At 44.0% G+C, this 16,887-nt stretch overlaps 1 protein-coding gene and 1 pseudogene across 1 annotated transcript in view; one reads left to right on the forward strand and one right to left on the reverse strand.

The window, feature by feature from the left end:
* Positions 1 to 16,887, forward strand: part of IQGAP3 (IQ motif containing GTPase activating protein 3) — a 2,364,408-nt gene that overhangs the window by 2,258,486 nt on the left and 89,035 nt on the right. The window lies entirely within an intron of this gene.
* On the reverse strand, positions 9,123 to 10,269 carry LOC122808756 (annotated as a pseudogene).

Consider the following 16,887-nt stretch of genomic DNA (forward strand, 5'->3'; position numbering starts at 1 on the left):
TATTAGGAAGCCTGGCTAAGGTTGGAAGTGGCGCAACCAAGCTGTGAGCTGGAGTGTTTGAAGGGATCAATGCAGTCTGCCCGACTGAATCAGTAGATCTGGAATAGGATCCAGAATCCAAGGCTGCTTGAGAAGGTAATGATGCAGGAATGGAAACCATATCTGTCGAGGCCAGTAAGGGGCAATGAGGATCATTTTGCAACCCAACGCAGTTGCTCTCTGTATGAGTTTGGTTATTAGGGGAAACGGAGGGAAAACGTAAAGAAGTCCCGGAGGCCAATCGTGGACTAAAGCATCTCTGGGGGAGTGGCCGGGAAGTGGAAGAAGGGAGAAAAAAATGCTGCACTTGCTGTTAAGGTGTGGCAAACAGGTCGCAACAAGGTTGCCCCCATTTGCGAAATATTTGTTCTGCAATTAGCTGACTCAGAGACCACTCATGAGGAATGAGAATTGCTCTGCTGAGCCTGTCTGCGATGACGTTGGAACTGCCAGGGATGTGCGTTGCGATCAGAAAACATTGGGAAGAGATTGCCGACTGCCAGCGTCTGAGTGCTTCTCGACATAGAGGATAGGACCTGGTTCCGCCCTGCTTGTTGATGTACCACACCACTGACATATTGTCCGTTTGAATTGCAATGGTCCCAGGAGAGAGTCCTGAAGGGCTTGCAACGCTAAAAGCACAGCTCTCATCTCCAAGACATTTATATGCAAATGGTACTCGTGAGGCTGCCAGGTGCCTTGGGCGGTCCTGCCCTGATAATGCCCCCCCCCCACACCCTATCAGGGAGGTGTTTGTGGTCACTGTGGCAACTGGAGGGGATAGCACAAATGGTCTGCCCTGGGACACTGATGGGTAGACCATTCACCAAGCGAGGTGCTTCTTGCATGCTTTTGTGATCATAATCTTGTGAGACATGGGAAGCTGTTGGAAGGATCACTTTGTGAATAGAAGCCATTGGAGGATTCTCATGTAAAAGTAGGCCAGGGGGACAGGAAGAATTGCTGATGCCATGGAACCCAGTGTTCGGAGGACGAACCTGACTTGAATCGTTTTGCATGTTAATAAAATCTGTACTTGCTGGCAAATTAGTGATACCCTGTCTGGTGGAAGGCTCACAAACATGTTCCTTGTATTTAGATTTGCACCTATATAAGTGGTATGCTGACAGGGCAACAATGCAGATTTTTCGAAATTTATTGTGATACCTAGCCTGGAGCAAGTTTTGATAGTATAGTCCCTGGCTTGCAGGAGGTGATGCCTGGTGGAAGCAGTGAGGAGCCTAGATATGGAAACACCTGGAATTCCTGACGTCTCAGGTGAGCTGTAACCACTGCCATGCATTTGGTTAACATCCTGGGGGCTGTGGTGAGACCAAAGGGCAGAGCTCTGAACTGATAATGACTGGCCCCCAGCCGGAAGCGAAGGAATCTTCTGGAGCGCCTGTGCATTTTGATGTGGTAGTACGCATCCTGAAGATCTATAGAGCACATCCAATTGTCCTGACCCAGGAAGGGTAGAATGGACTGTAGCGTGACCATCCAAAACTTTGTTCTTTGTACAAACCTGTTTAGTCTGCTGAGATCCAGAATGGGTCTCCAGTCCCGTCTTTTTTAGTACCAAAAATACCCTTGAGTAAGTTCCGGATCCAATCTGGTCTGCTGGGACTTCCTGGATGACCCTTTTGTGTAGCAGCTTTGAAATTTCTTTGGCTGCTTGGTCCCTTAGATTGGGTGGAACATCTGGAAGGGACTTGTTTGACGGTAACTGGGGTTGAGCACAGGGAATTCTGTAACCTCCGGATATGATCGACTGTACCCACTTGTCTTGAGTTAGATTCTGTCAGGCTTTGGGTACAGTGAAAGTCTTCCCCCGACTGCCTCCAGAGGTGGGCAGCTGGGCAACCCTTCAGGGATGCTGAAAGGGCTTCTCAGAGAAGGATTCTCTGCTGCCCTGGTTCTGCGGAACCCCTCTGCCACGAGGGCGGCGCCTGTTATTGTTCCCTCCTCTGCCCCTGGAAGGGAACTCGCCATGTGTGACAGGCAAGGCTCCTTGGGATTTGCGAAACCACATTTTTCCACTCTTCTGACCCTTGGGGTATGGTCTAGAAGGAGTGGAAAAATGGACTCCTACGGCAGAGAGAGTCTTGCCTTCCTGTTCACACCTGGTTAATGTGTCCTTCACCTGTGATCCAAAGAGAGCGGAACCATAAAAGGGGGTATTGGTGAAAGACGCTCTGAATGGGTCTGCAAAATTACATAGCCGCATCCATGTGTGCCTCCTAAGGGCAACGCTCTGCCTGTGGCTCTACTCGCACCATTGGCTGCATAAGAAATGAGCCTCATGGAGGAGTTAACTGAATTCAGAGTTGCCAGCTGGGAGGCCACCTTAGCTTGAGCCCCCTCAGCTGATGGATCTTGGAGGGTATCTCCAAGCTCTTTAAGGTGATCCCTCTGAAGGCAGGTGAAATGGCACAAATAATTCAGAGACCTCATAGAGAAGGTCGCAGAAGCAAACATTTGCTTCCCATATCTGTCCATAGTACTAGACTCCTTGTTAGGAGGATGGGCAGATGACGAAGTTTCTGCCAAATCCTTCTTTGTGGCTGCTGCTACCACTATGGCATCAACAGGCATGCCCTTAGTTAAAAACTGTTTGTCCTGAGGTGCAGCTATAAATTTAGCAGGTCTTCTGGGGGTTGGTTCCACTGTGTCTGGAGCTGACCACACCTTCCGAGCCACCACAGACATAAGTGGGTCGAAAGGCGGAGACACCCAGGAGGTGGAGGGTTGGGAACCAAACGCGTCCAGAAATACCGACTCATCCTCGGAAGGGGCTAGGGTGTTCCAGTTCCCCCTCTACTTAAGGATTTCAAGGATGTCTGAAAAGGAGACATCTTCAGAGAGGGATCTCGGGGACCCTTCCGAATCCTTTAAGTTGGTATCTGATGTGACAGATTCAGGGGAGTCAACGTGCTTCCTCTTGCACTTCCTCTTACGAGATGGCTCCTCTGAGTGATCAGGGGAGGCCTCAGAAGAGGAAGAAACACTCAAAGGGGTGCCCTGGAGTGCTGGTTCCCCACGCTTGGGGTCAGGAGGAGGGGCAGATGCAGGCACCATAGGGGGAGGAGCCGATGGGGTTGATCGTGGGACTGGCTCAGGGGCCAGTACACTCCTCATGACTTCGAAGGCGTCCCTGCCTGGACGCAAAGAAGACTCTGGTTCCGAAGAAATCGGAATCCCTCTTCGCACCGAGGGGGGCGGCTCCGAAGCCGATGTAGGAGCCGAGCTCACCTGCGCCAAATCTCCAAGGGGGAGAGCGGGGTCGGACAAGGGTCCGATGCCACTAGCCCCCTCGGAGCCGACGAGGGAGTCCTGGCGCCCAGATCACTCCAAGGACGGGATCGAAGCCGACGACGGAACCTAAGGAGAAGGTATCGGAGCCGACGGTTCCATGACTCGAACCCCAACGCACTCCGGCTCCGAACTCAAGGGATGAGTCTGAGGAGGAATATCTGCAGAAGTGGACGGAGCTGACACCTGATGGGGGGGGGGCTGGGCAACATTTTTGCTAGGGCCTGCGATTTCAGCAACCTGCTGACCACTCTCTCCAAATCATGATCTGAAAGTCTAGAGGAGAAGACCTATGACTGCACTCCGATTGGAGCAGAGGTGACTGTGGAGCTGAGCCTATCAACTCCAAGGAGGGAGACCTAGATCTCTTTCAACTTACGGATGGCTCCGAAGTTCGTGTTGGAGACGACTGTGAGGGAGGCACATCGGTTCTGGCTGGAGCCGAGGCGGATGGTGGTGCTTCACCCAACGACAGCTCAGAACTAGGAGCCGAAGACTTGGGTGGCTTGGAGGATTTTGCAGGCTGAGCCTTAGCCGGTGAATCCTGTGGTTTAAGCAAACCCCGAAGGATTAACTTATTTTTGCGCTCCTGCAGGACCCTTGGGCTGAAAGCATGACAGACTGAACAAGAGTCCTGCAGGTGCACCGCGCCCAGACAGTAGACGCAAGAAGTGTGACCATCTGTCAGAGACATCTTCTGACAGCATGAGTCACACTTCTTGAATCCGGACACTTTAGTATCCTTGGACATGTTACCACGCACACACACACACACACACACACAAGAAAAACAAGTTAGCAGGTATAACTAATTAAACAATATAAACTATACAGCTAACACACACTGAAACGAAGTAAAGTCTACTACTACAGACACTACCTAAAAACGTTCTTTTTCTTTTTTCTAGTTTAAAAAAAATAAATAAATAATAATAATAAAAAAGACAAAAAAGGGGGGTTAGCCTCTAATTTAAATGGCTACCGCAAAAGGAAGGGCGGGGGAGGGGTGGGGAAAACTCTCTAAGTAAAACGAGTTTTCAAGAAAAAACAGGAGGGATAGATGCTATTTAGAGAATATAGCTAGGGGAATAGTACAACTAAGAAATTAAGTACACTATAAATGATAAATTCTAGTAAAAATAGAAAAAAATGCAATAAAGTATACGAGCCTGAGCCAGTAAGACAACCTCACAGTCTGAAGCGGCAAACGAGATCTGGGTAACTAGCGCCAGGCATCATGGGATATGGGGTAGCCTCGAGCCAGTAAACAGCTCTCGAGCTATTGAAGATGGCCGAGTCGGAGCCGAGGATTGCCTCCGATCCCAACCAGCAAGAATGAAGGCGAGATAGACAACTTACCATCAGATATTTCCCTCATTTTCTCCAAGAAGAAAGGGTTCTTATAATGCATAAGCAAACCTTTTCTGGGTTTCTTGTGAGCTGCATTTTCTTTTGTCATCAGCCAGCTAACCACCATTTGGATCGGCTGCTGTCAAAGGCCCCTCATCTATGGCCATGACTTTTCATTGCTTGAGTAAAAATGTCTCTATGTTGGACATCTGTACTATGACCACTTGCCCATTGGATATGACATTTTCCAAACATTATTGCTTGTGCTGTGATTTCAGGAGCTGTGCCTCAGTACTTTGACCTTGTGAGCTCCTGTATGTTTTGGTATTTTTCAGCTCTGTCCCTCTGGTTTTATTTTCATGTTTGAGATTCTTTGTCAGATACCCATTGCAAAAGGCTTCTTCATTTGCATCATGTATGTAAGAGAACTTCTTTCTGTTGAAGATCCCATAGTAAGTTGGGTGAGAAGGCAGCATTTCTTTCCCAGTGAATTCCCTAAAGGAATCTGGTATAGGGGGTCTTCATCTGAGACTAAAAATCCATGTATTGCAACTTCTCTGACATTTCTTGGGGCAATATTTTAACACCATCATTCACATCTATTTACATTTCAGGAGATTATTGCTTCAATTATTTTATCACCTGCTCTAACCTTCAACCTCTAGCTCACCCATACCACCCATTGTCCTTACTCCCTTTTTTCTTCACTCCCTATTTAAAAAAGCAAATGTTTTGTACCTAATGTATATGTGTAAATATGCACCACTATGTGTGATGAAGTGCCCTGTTTTATATAAACCTTTTAAGTGTGTTACTGAACTGTATTGCATTTCCTGTTTGAATGTATTCATCTGTAACTATCTTCTTACATTGTAAGAACTTTGTATACTTTTATTTTGATAGTTCATGTACTTCCAGGTTGAAACCGAAATCAGTCCATTGAAATCAGAGTGCTACACCAGCAAACAAGTTTGAATAACTACATAAAAGTGATTATGTGGCACTTGTATTCTTGCCTGTAGTTGGACTTGGATCTGGCATGAGGGGGGGCATGCTTGCCAAGTATGCTGGTTTTTGCACACATGCGCACACACACCTTTGAAGGTGGACTCAGCAGATCTAATTATGCAAACTTGTCTGCACATTCATTCAGGTGTTGATGCCTTGGGATAGTTGATGCCCTGTATCTCCCTTTGATAGACTACAGTGAGACTTTTTCTCACCATAAAGCTGAATTCTCTGCCATGATGAGAGGGATCCACTGTTCCCCATGTCCACTCTCAGCCTGCAGCATGAGGAAAAGCAGGCACTATATTTATAGAGCCAAACACCCTTCACTTGATTTCAGTCCAGGACAAGTAAGTGTCTCATGGTCTCCTATTTTGTGGCCTCACCTGGGAGGTTATACATGCAGCCCTTCAGAATGGCAGAGGCGATATCTCCTTGTGCATTGTGTGGGCTGGGCTTCCATATGGATGGATACACTGCGTGAGGGCAGGAACTTAAGATTAGTAAAGAACTGGCTGCTGAGAGGTCACTCATGGCAGAGACCCCAGCAGTAGTTTCACTATGCAATATCCTTTTAAGATCATTTGATGAGTTACATGCTGTTACTTAGGCTTACAGGGTGATTTTTCTCCTGTTCTCATCTCAGAGAACTGAAGAAAAGTTTTTAAAGAAAACGTTTTAGTCAACAAAATAATGCCATAACAAGATTCCCAAAATTGCACAATTAAAATATTAACAAGTTATTGATACTTTAACAAAGGTGCACAGATGCAGAAACTGCTTAAATAGCTGCATGATTACCTCCAAACTGCATATGTTGAGCTTATTCTAAAGCTTATACCCTTTTCATTAATCGTCCAAGTCTTCAGAGATACCTCGGAATTTTTAATTAAATCACTATTCAGCCTAGCTTCAAGCTTGCCTTCTGGCATAGAAGGTTAAACCCTATGACCCAGCAACTGAATTCGATCAGCAGCTGGAAGAGGAGATAGATGTGCCTATCCTAGGAGGTAGGGACCATTCCAGATGTCCCTCTACTACGGCTCTGGTGGAGAACAGAGCTCAGGGAGAGGACACTGGGCTAGAGGGGGCAGGAGGGATATGCAAGTGTAGCCACCATATGGGTGTGGTATTGAAAGAGTAGGCATGTCCACACTACATGGCCAAGGCAGTAAACGAGCTGGAGAGGCCACACTATGAGCCTATTGCTGGGATGTTTTCATGCTTCTCCCCACTGATTGCTCAAGTTGCAGTATAATAATTTCTACCTGCCTTATCATGCGCCACTTGCCTGGCAAGCCTCTCATCCAAGTAGCATGTGCATGAAGAATGGGATACTCAATACACAGGTACAGTCATGCTGCAGGTCACCTCAAAAAGTTGCCAGGAGGGGACTTGAGCATCAAGACTATAGAAGTAGGAAGGGCTGAAATCAGTGGCAGCAATTTAAAAATAACTGGTAAAATTGTTCAGCCTACTGACAAGGTGTTACCCCTTAGCACTTCCTCCCCGACCAATAAGACAGCTACCTCTGCCACAAAGGGGCAGCGAAGGCTGATTATTTCAGAGGGACCCAATGGTATTCCTCAGACTCTGGTCAGAGAGGAAGCCCCAGGATCCCTTACTGAGGTGCATCAGGGGTCAGATCCCCCTCATTTTGTGCAAGCTTCTCTTCCTTCCATGAAAACACAGAAGACTTGAGCATACTTCTGCTCCTCTTCAGTCACAGATTCTCAGATGGAAGGATATGATTTTTTTTCATACGCTGTTTAGAGCTTTAGTCTCTTTGCTAAGCCTCTTGAGTTTTCTTATGCCCCTCCTCCTCCATTGAAGCAACATAGAGATGATTCTTCAGATGACTATGGTTTAGATTCTGAGGAGAATTCTTTGGCTTATGTCTCTCATATTCACACACCTGTTGAGTGTAAATCTAAAGAGGATGACACAATGTCATCTTTTTTTTTTCTTAGAGGAGCTCTCATTTGAGGTCATGGTAAAGGTGATGCAACATTTTCAATTTGAAAGCAAGTCTGTGTGAGATATCCAAAAAAGATATGATCTCATGTACATGGGCATTCCAAAACCATCTACCATCCCTCTGTCCTTGGGGCTTTGCAATGCATGTTTGTCAGAGCTTTTATGAACCTTGACATCCAACCTTCTGCCCCCCCCCCCCAAGAAGTTTGACAGATTTTATAAAGTCCCAGACTCCCACACGTTTGTATAAGAACTCTTTGTTTTACTCTGCTGTTATTTCCCTGGAATCTGGCAAGCCTACTAATCTCTTGCTTTATACCAATATCCTTTCTAATGACCAGGACAATGTAGTTGACAGTTATGAAAAAAATGTGTATACCTCTTCTCTTGCCTTCTGTGTTCTCAGCTATTAAACACATATGACTAGGCATCTCTAGTCTTAGTTAGGAGACCCTGGTAAACCTTTTTTTTTTTCCAGATGTGCTTTACTCTGAAAACTGAAAACAGGCCTTCTGCTGTTTCTGTACCGAATTCTGCCTTTCAGGTAGCCAAGCATTCTGTTAAATACAGATAAGATGCAACTGATGTCTTCTCTAGAGCAGTTGTCACTGGTTCTGTTTTGAGGAGGTTTTTCTGGCTTAGGCTTGAATCTCTTCCCAAGAATGTTAAATACAAATTTCTAGACACTCCTCTAGTTAGAGGCACTCTTTGGTTCTGCTGCTCTTGACATTTTCAAAAATCTTCAGCAGAGAGGCAAGTTTATGCAAGACTAAGCAAATCTTTCTCTCCCAAATTAGAGAATTTGCCCTTCTAAGGCTGGCCCCTTTTTTCAAAGTGCAGAAGGCCCCACAAAAGGGTAAATGTTTAATAAAAAGATATCAATACAAACCCAAGCAGGAGATTAAGAGTCTAAACACCCTTTCCTGACAAACCAGCCTCCTTGTGACTATCCACCTGTGCCACCCAACCCCTTTCCCACCTCAGCCTGACACTTTCCCGTCTGTCACAAAAGCTTTCCCTATCCTTTCAAGTTTGGAACTCAATCACCTCAGACAAGTGGATTCTTTCAATAATTCAAAATGGTTACAGAATGTCATGGCTTTCTGTCCCACACAGATTAGGCCCCCCTACATTTCTAACAAATATGCTACACTTAATCCTTCATTCTACAGGAGTTGCTTCTTCAGGGTACAACAGAATTAGTGCCTCCTTTTCAGCAAGGTAAAACATGGAATGCAAACAAACCCTGCAGTTAGCATCTAGACAAGACAGACCACCTGACAAACCACAACAATGCTGATTACCCTCCAACATCTCATGCTAGCTTACAAATGCAGCTTTTTAAATAAGCTTTTCCAATTTTCATATGGCTTGCATGGGAACTAGATTGGCATAAATGGAGATTTAAAAAGTAAATGCAGCTGCCTGCAGTCCATTTAGAAGCATTTACGATAATCAATGGATGGTCTAGACATATCATATTCATGCTTGCTGATCCACATTTGCTGGAAAGTGGACAAAGATGCTAAAATGGAACCACAAGTCTATACAGATTTACGTTCGGGTGGTGCATTGTTCTTTATTTTCACTGTACTGGGTGACAGAGCAGTTATTTCCTTCTGCATTCAGTCTGCAATGCCTGGATATATAGTGATGTCACCAGATAATACTAAGTTAGATCCTTATGGATATCCGCATCACACTTCATGATTAAGTTGTAGCTGGTCTCATGAATACCACAAGATTCCATACCCAAGAAAGATGGCAGGAGCATTGTGTCTGGACACCTGAATCTCTCTTTCCCAATGGTGATCATTTGACCATCAGATAGCTCATAGCTTTTCTCTAGTGAGGAGGAGGATGCAGCAGTAGCATTTACTGCTCGAAATCCAGGGCAGCATAACTCAGCTTTTCTTTGATATTTCTCACCATTTCTCTTTCTGCCATTGTGGTGAAGCTGTAGCCTTTCTTTTCAAGGTCTTCATGAGGTAGTCTGTGAAGTCATGGTTAGCTAAATCTACACGAAGAAAAGCATGGGGCAAAGTATAACCTTCATAAAGGGGACTTGAAATATAAAAACATTCAGAAATGGGCACACTGTAAGAGAGACCATCACCAGAGTCCATAAGGATAACATCAACCACAAAGAGGCATACAGAGACAACACAGCCTGGATAGCAACTTACATGGCTGGAGTGTTGAAAGTTTCAAACATAAACTGTGTTATCTTTTCTCTGTTGGCCTTGGGATCCAGGAGGGCTTCTGTAAGCAGGACAAGGTGCTCTTCTGAAGCAACATGGAGCTCGTTGTAGAAGGTGTGGTGCCAGATTTTCTCCATGTCATCCCATTTGGTTACAATACCATGCTCAGTAAGATACTGTAGGGTTAGAATACCCCTGTTGTTCTGTGCTTCATCACCTACATAGCTGTCTTTTTATCCCATATTAGCCAGAACACCCTGATGTATTGGACAGCCAATAATGGAAGGGAACACAGATCGAGGGCATCATCTCCAGTGAAATCAGCTTTGCACATACCAGAGCCATTGTCAGTGACAAGTGCAGCAACTTCATCTTCTGCCATTTTTACCTATGTGTTAAGACGCCTATCTGGAGAATAAACCAAGATCCACCATATGAGATGTAAATATTAGCCATCAGACACGAGACTTCCTAGTCCCTAGAAAAGAGGGGGAAAGTAAGACTCATTCTGGATTTGCCATTCCCATCTTAGTCCTAACAGGTTCATCCCATGATTCTTCCTCAAGCATTTTTAGCAACTTTGGATACAAAGGATGCTTATCTTCATGTCCCAATCCACCTGGATCGCAGGAAGTTTTTAAGGTCATCTGCTTTAGAATATACTTTGGCTTTTGGGCTTTCTACTGCTCAAGGGTATTCACAAAGTGCCCAGCTTCTAGAGTGGCTTTCTGCAGACTTCAGCCTCTTATGAGTGAAAAGCTTCTGTTGCTCAGTTTTGCAAAAAAAATGCTTCACTGTCTGGGGTTCACCCTAAACCTAAAGATGTCTAATCTGGTTCACTGCCAGGATCTAATATTCTGGGTTGCAGGCTTGTCAGTGACTGCCTTTCTTCTTGAGGACAAAATTATGTTCCTTAAAGGAATACTTCCAATCTCTCTGCATAAGGGAGACCTCTCTGGAGGATGTCTGTGTCTGAGTTTAGTATCTCAAATCTGTCTGGACACATTTCCATCCACTGAGTTTCCCATTGCCTGTGTTACCATTCATCGAGAGGGGTTTCATTGTTGGATCAACTGGATATTACTCCAGGAGGGCTCCTTCTGGTTCCTTCCCTTCACCAAGACTTTCACCTATGCTTCAGAGCTGGCTTACGGAACTTATTCCGTGAATGTAAAAGCCCAGTGTGTGTGATCCAGAAAGGACAGGAAGTACCAAATAAATATCCAGGAAGTAAAGGTGAGTCCTCGCATCTCCTCTAGCCTCTTGGCCCTCACCATGTATTTTACAGACTATACCATATTTATGTGGTACACAAAACAAAAAAAAAGGCTGGACAAGATTGCGCATTCCCTCAGAGAGTAGTTCTGTGGCAGATTACTTGGACAGATCCCATGCAGACCCTCAGAAATGGATGTTAAACAGAGAGGTATTCCTACAGGTTACTCATCAATGTGGTACTTCTCAGATAGCTCTTTTCTTCCACCAATCAGAACAGGTAGACTGTTTTGTTCCAGAGTGCCATATCCAGAGGCTTGGAGAGTGGATGCAGTTTCTTTTTCCTGTAAGTAGAGATTACTGTACGGGTCTACTTCATAACATTGAAATTTCATAACGTTGAATTTTATGACATTGAAAATTCAAAACACTGAAAACCGAAAACATTGAAAGTGTGCTTCATAACACTGAAAACTACATTGCACAAGTAAACAAGATCTCGTCCACATACACCACCACCTAACTAAAGCAAACTTTCTACTACATTTCTGCAGAGGGGCAAGCCCCCCTGCACCCCCCATCTGGGGGGCTCTGCCCCCCCCACACCCCCATAAATTAAATATACCAACTCCAGGATAGAACTACAGTGGAAAAATTTAATTTCCTAACCTCAGTGTATAGTAAGATTAGGAAATTAACTTTTTTCCAGTGTAGTGCGATCTTGGAGTTGGTATATTTAATTTACGGGGGGGGGGGTGTAGGAGGGCTTGCCCCCCTGCAGAAACATAGTAGAAAGTGTGTTTGTTAGGTGTTGTTATGGGTGAAGAGGATGTTATTTACATATGGGCGGCGCAGTGGTGCAGCGGTTAATGCTGTCGCCTCACAGCAAGAGGTTCTCTGGTTCGATTCCCGGCTGGGGTGCCTTCTGTGTGGAGTTGCATGTGTTCTCCCCTTGTGCTCACGGGTCTTCCTCCGGTACTCTGGTTTCCTCCCACATTCTAAAGACATGCTATTTTCTCCCCCGGGCCTCCGGAAACAACAGATCTGTGGAACCTAGTCGGACTTTCCCGGTCAACAAATGTTAAATAAAATAAATAAAATAAAAATATGCATTGTAGTTTTCAATGTTATGAAACACATTTTCAATGTTCTGAGTTTTCAATGTTTTAGGTTTTCAGTGTTTTGGGATTTAGATGTTTTGGTCTCAATGTTATGAAATTCAACATTATGAAATTTCAGTGTTGTGAAGTAGACCCTACTGTACACATTCTCTCCCCTGCCTCAAATTCTACAGGTTCTTAAAATCAAGAAGGACAAACCAAAAATCTTGCTGGTGACTCCCTTCTGGTCTAGACAACATTATAGTAACAGGTTTTCTTGCCTCCATTAGTATCTGCTGCACGTCATCAATAACAGGTGCCTAAAAGGAATTAAGACCCTATCATCCAGGCAGTCAGTTGAACTTGACTGATGCTGGGGTATATCAAACAGCCCTGTTCTTATGTGAATAGATCCAGTCTGTGAGGAAGCTTGTGGTAACTGCCCTTGGCCATTTCCAAAAGAACGGGAGAACCATGGTTGCCTGGATCAAAAGGGAGTCACTACAGTGGTCTTGGGGGAATTCCTTCTGAATCTTTAAAAGTATTCTGGATATTAGTGCAAAGAGTGGAAAAGCATACAGGAGCATTCCTGTTCAAGGAGAAGACATCTGTCTTTCCATTTCTTCTTGCATGAAGTCTTGGAACAGAATCTTTACAGTTGGTAGCTCAGGGATGAGGCAAAGAAGTGTAATCCAGATCTTGAGGGTCTGTCCTGGTCCTGTGCAGTTTGTCTGCCACACAGTTTTGCTCTTATGGAATGTAGGATGTACGCAGAGTGAGATTGTGCTGTGACCGTGTATCCCAAACTAATATGGCTAGTCTACAAAGGGGGTATGACCTTGTTCCCCCTTGTTTGTTGATGCACCACATAACTGCGGTATTATCTCTAACCACTTGAATATGTCCTGGGAACCAAAGATGGTTCAGAGAGTTAAGTGCCTTGATAAGGGCACTCATCTCCTTGATATTTATGTACTTGCATCTGTCCTTGGTGTCCCACACCCCTGCAATTTTATCCTTCCTGAAACTGCTCCCCAAGCAAAGTCCAAAGCATCTGTGGTGACTGCTTTGGAGCTGGGAGGAAGAAGGGAAGACCTGGATTTAAGAGCATCTGTTGCCTCAACCAAAGCATTATCTTCTGACAAACCCCAGCACTAGGATTTGAAAAGATAAAAAGTGTTGATGCTTGGGCCAAAGAGATTTCCGTTACCACTTTACCTTTTTCATCTTGAGCCTTGCCAGGCGTATCATGAGAATCATAGATGCCATGAGAACCAAAATCCTGATGTATTCCGTTGCAGTGATCGAAGTCTGAATGGAAAACCTTAGAAATAGATCTAGATAAAGATATATTTTTCCTGTGGAAGAAAAGGTCTTTTGACCACGATGTCTTGTTGACATCCCAGCAACACAGTCCTGTGTGAAGGAGCCAAGAAAGACACTTGAATGCTGTCTTGGAATCCCAGCTTGTAAGAGATCTCCCACCTGAGACAGAGAGAGATTCCAGACATTTTGGAAATTACTCTGCAAAGATAATCAAGTCGTCTAAGTATGGAAAAATGTGGATACCCTGTAGACTGCAGGAGCCAGAACTGGAGCTATACACTTTGCAAACACTCTTAGTGCAGTGGATAGTCCAAAGGGTAAAGCGGAGAACTGATAATGTCATCCAGACACACAAAACTGAAGTCTGGATGAATAAGAATGTGATGAATAGCATCTTTTGTCTAGTGTTGCCAGGAAACTTGAAAGAGGAAAAAAGATACAGGCTGTGAAATGATATAATTTAGAATTTGAGCACTATCACAAACCAGTTTAGGAAAGAAAGCTCCAGAACTGGTCTCCAAAAAGTTTCTTTCTTTGGTACTAGAAGCATCCTTGAGGAAAAACCCTTCCTCACCTGCAGAGGGGGAGCTGGTTCTATCACTACTTGGGACATCATATGATGAAGAACCGGTGAAAACGAAAGAGGCTGATCTGCAGGATGAGGAATGACACGTTGGAAAGGAGCAATATATAACTTTGATGATATTGCCAAAAGCAAAAATGGAAATTCAGACTTTCTGGAAGAAAATATGGGCCAGGATAGGAGGGGTTCACAAGGTCTCTTGCATAGTCATTCAAACTTGTTGGACTGTCCTTGATTTTGGAAGGTTCACGACTTCTTTTTGGAACCCCCTTGCCATTTCTTCTTAAACATATGTCTACATGTGTATTGTTGAGACTGTATATTCTGATTTTAGTCAACATTGGATGAAGTGATACAAAATTCCTTGGGCAATTTGGAAAAGGAGGGTTGAAAAATCTGATTTCCTGGATCAGCTTGCCCCTTTCATCACACTTTTTAATAACCTCTGCAGCAGTGGGGGGAAAGTACTAAATCTCTACCCAATGTAGAATTTAAAAACCTCCTTTTAACATCATTTGGGAGGTTCTGAGAATGTAGCCATGCAAATCTTCTTAACACAGTACCAGTAGCCATAGACATGAAATAAGTGTCGACAAGAGTCATACACACACTGGAAACAATGAGTAGTGACCTTACGTTATTTAAAGCAATGATTTTCCCCACAAGAATAAATTGTAGATAAAATATTCCTCATACTTTCACAATTTGTCAGAACAAACTTTAAAGTATGAACCTGACAATTCAAAATTTTGAAAATCAAAGTTGAAGTAGTATACATTCTTCTCATCCATCCACACCCACTTTTTCCCATTTTTTCACAAGGGGCTGGGGGTCACTTTAACAGTGACAATCACATAGAGCCAGGGTTCACACCGCCAAGGGCTACCCCTGCCGTGGTTGTTCTTCCATACCACACACTCATATGTGCACACTCACAGCTGATGTAAAATACCAATCAGTAATTTTCCCATCCTTATCAGAAAGAGTAGCATTGAAATTAAATATGTGCTTAGCAGCAGTGGAATCAACTAAAGGTATTTCTGCTGGGTCAGGCTTGGGAATAGTGTATAAATATTTAAGAAGTTATAAGACTGAGGAACGTTAAATATCCTATCTGCCTTTTTATGGGGCAGCTGACAATCAGAAAAATTGCAGGTACTAACACACACACACAGACGCGCGCACACACACACACACACACACACACACACCATTTAAAGTAGACGGAACAGAAGGAATGGATGTAGGTTCTGGAAAATCCTTTTGGACAAGTCATAGTATTTTCTGAGGGGGTTGAGAAACCTCAACATTCTTCCACTGAAAACACTTGGGACATTCTAGCAGTAGTCTCAAAGAAATAGAAACTCCTACAGGGAGAATCAGAAACTGAGCTCACCTCTAAATCTGAATCAAAAATATGAGGCAAAAACCCTGTATCTGTCCCTGCTTCTTCCTGTTCAGAATCTTAAATCTCTTCAGGAAAAGAGGAACCCTCCTTTCTTTTACCAGAAAGTACTTTACAAGAACGATCAGTAACCTGAAGTAAACCCTAAGCCAGACCCAGTAAACTACTAATATCCAAAGAATATTGAGGAGGAGTAGATACATATTTGGTTTTCTATTTCTTTTTGACAGAAAAAAATTGGACCAGCCATGTTAATAATGGCAGCAGCACCAGCTTTCCTAGGAACTGGCACAGCATTCTGACATAACAGGGAAAACTCTCCTGTTCCGTCCCCCAGGGCTGACAGGACTGGCTCTACCTTTTCCACTGAAGGACCCCAACAGCCACAGAGTAGATAAGTAGCCCCAGGTTAATAGTGGTTGTAGGTGCTACACCAGAGAGATGCAAGGTAAAAGATGAGTGGTCTAGGGTACAAGAAATGGTCATAGCAGAGTCACCCACCTGTGGCAGAGACAAGTTGCTACCCTGCTGTGGTTGTAAAAGCTGTTTGCTCTATATTTCTTTTTTCTGGCTGGAAGAAAGACTGACCAACGGACCAGTAGTTTGTTCCATGGTCAAGTCAAGAATGGTGTCTGTTTCCTGGGGAAGACGAGCAGCAATTGCCAGTAAACACTACCAGTCCACAAAAGTTACTTTTGTGACAGAAAAACACAGTAAAGAGCACTTTAAAGCACTATGCTAGCTCCACAAAAGTAGAATAAACAATTTCTCCGCAGAAAAAAAGTTTTCAGTTACTTTACACCATTGACAGAAGAAATAAACGCTCCATTTAAAAGTGTGTTAGTCTCAAGACAGTCCATTAAAGCATAACATTCCAAGCTTTAAAATAACTTCCTGAAGAGGAAAGTAATGAAACCTCAGCAAAATTAAGAAGATTTTTCCCCAAAGGGAACGTATCTGCCCAGCAAATGAAAGCACAAACTGAATGTTGATCCGTGAAAGCCTCAGAGGAGCATACTGTTAAGCAACAATAAAGCTCTGAAGGGCTAAGTGCTCAAACTTTTCATGTTATGTTGTCCCATCTCATTTTCATTCTTCCTGGATGGGTACACTAGCTCGAAATCTCTAACTTGGCTCGTGGCAGAGTAGGTATCCCATCATGCAGTGGTGTAATCTCTAGATCTCGTTTGCCGCTTTACGAGTTTGGATGTTCTCTTCTTGGCCGTGGCTAAGTTTTTGTCTTTTTGCTAATCTTTATATATTTAGTCTTTAGAATTGCTTAGTTAGTTAGTTTAGTTAGTTAGTGTTGTGCCTTTCACAGCCTTAGTAGCTACTTTATCACTGTTGCTGTGTTTTTTGTTGACCATTGTT

This window comes from Protopterus annectens, chromosome 8.part0 (assembly GCF_019279795.1).
Source record: "Protopterus annectens isolate FY-2018-M chromosome 8.part0, PAN1.0, whole genome shotgun sequence".
Lineage (NCBI taxonomy): Eukaryota > Metazoa > Chordata > Ceratodontiformes > Protopteridae > Protopterus > Protopterus annectens.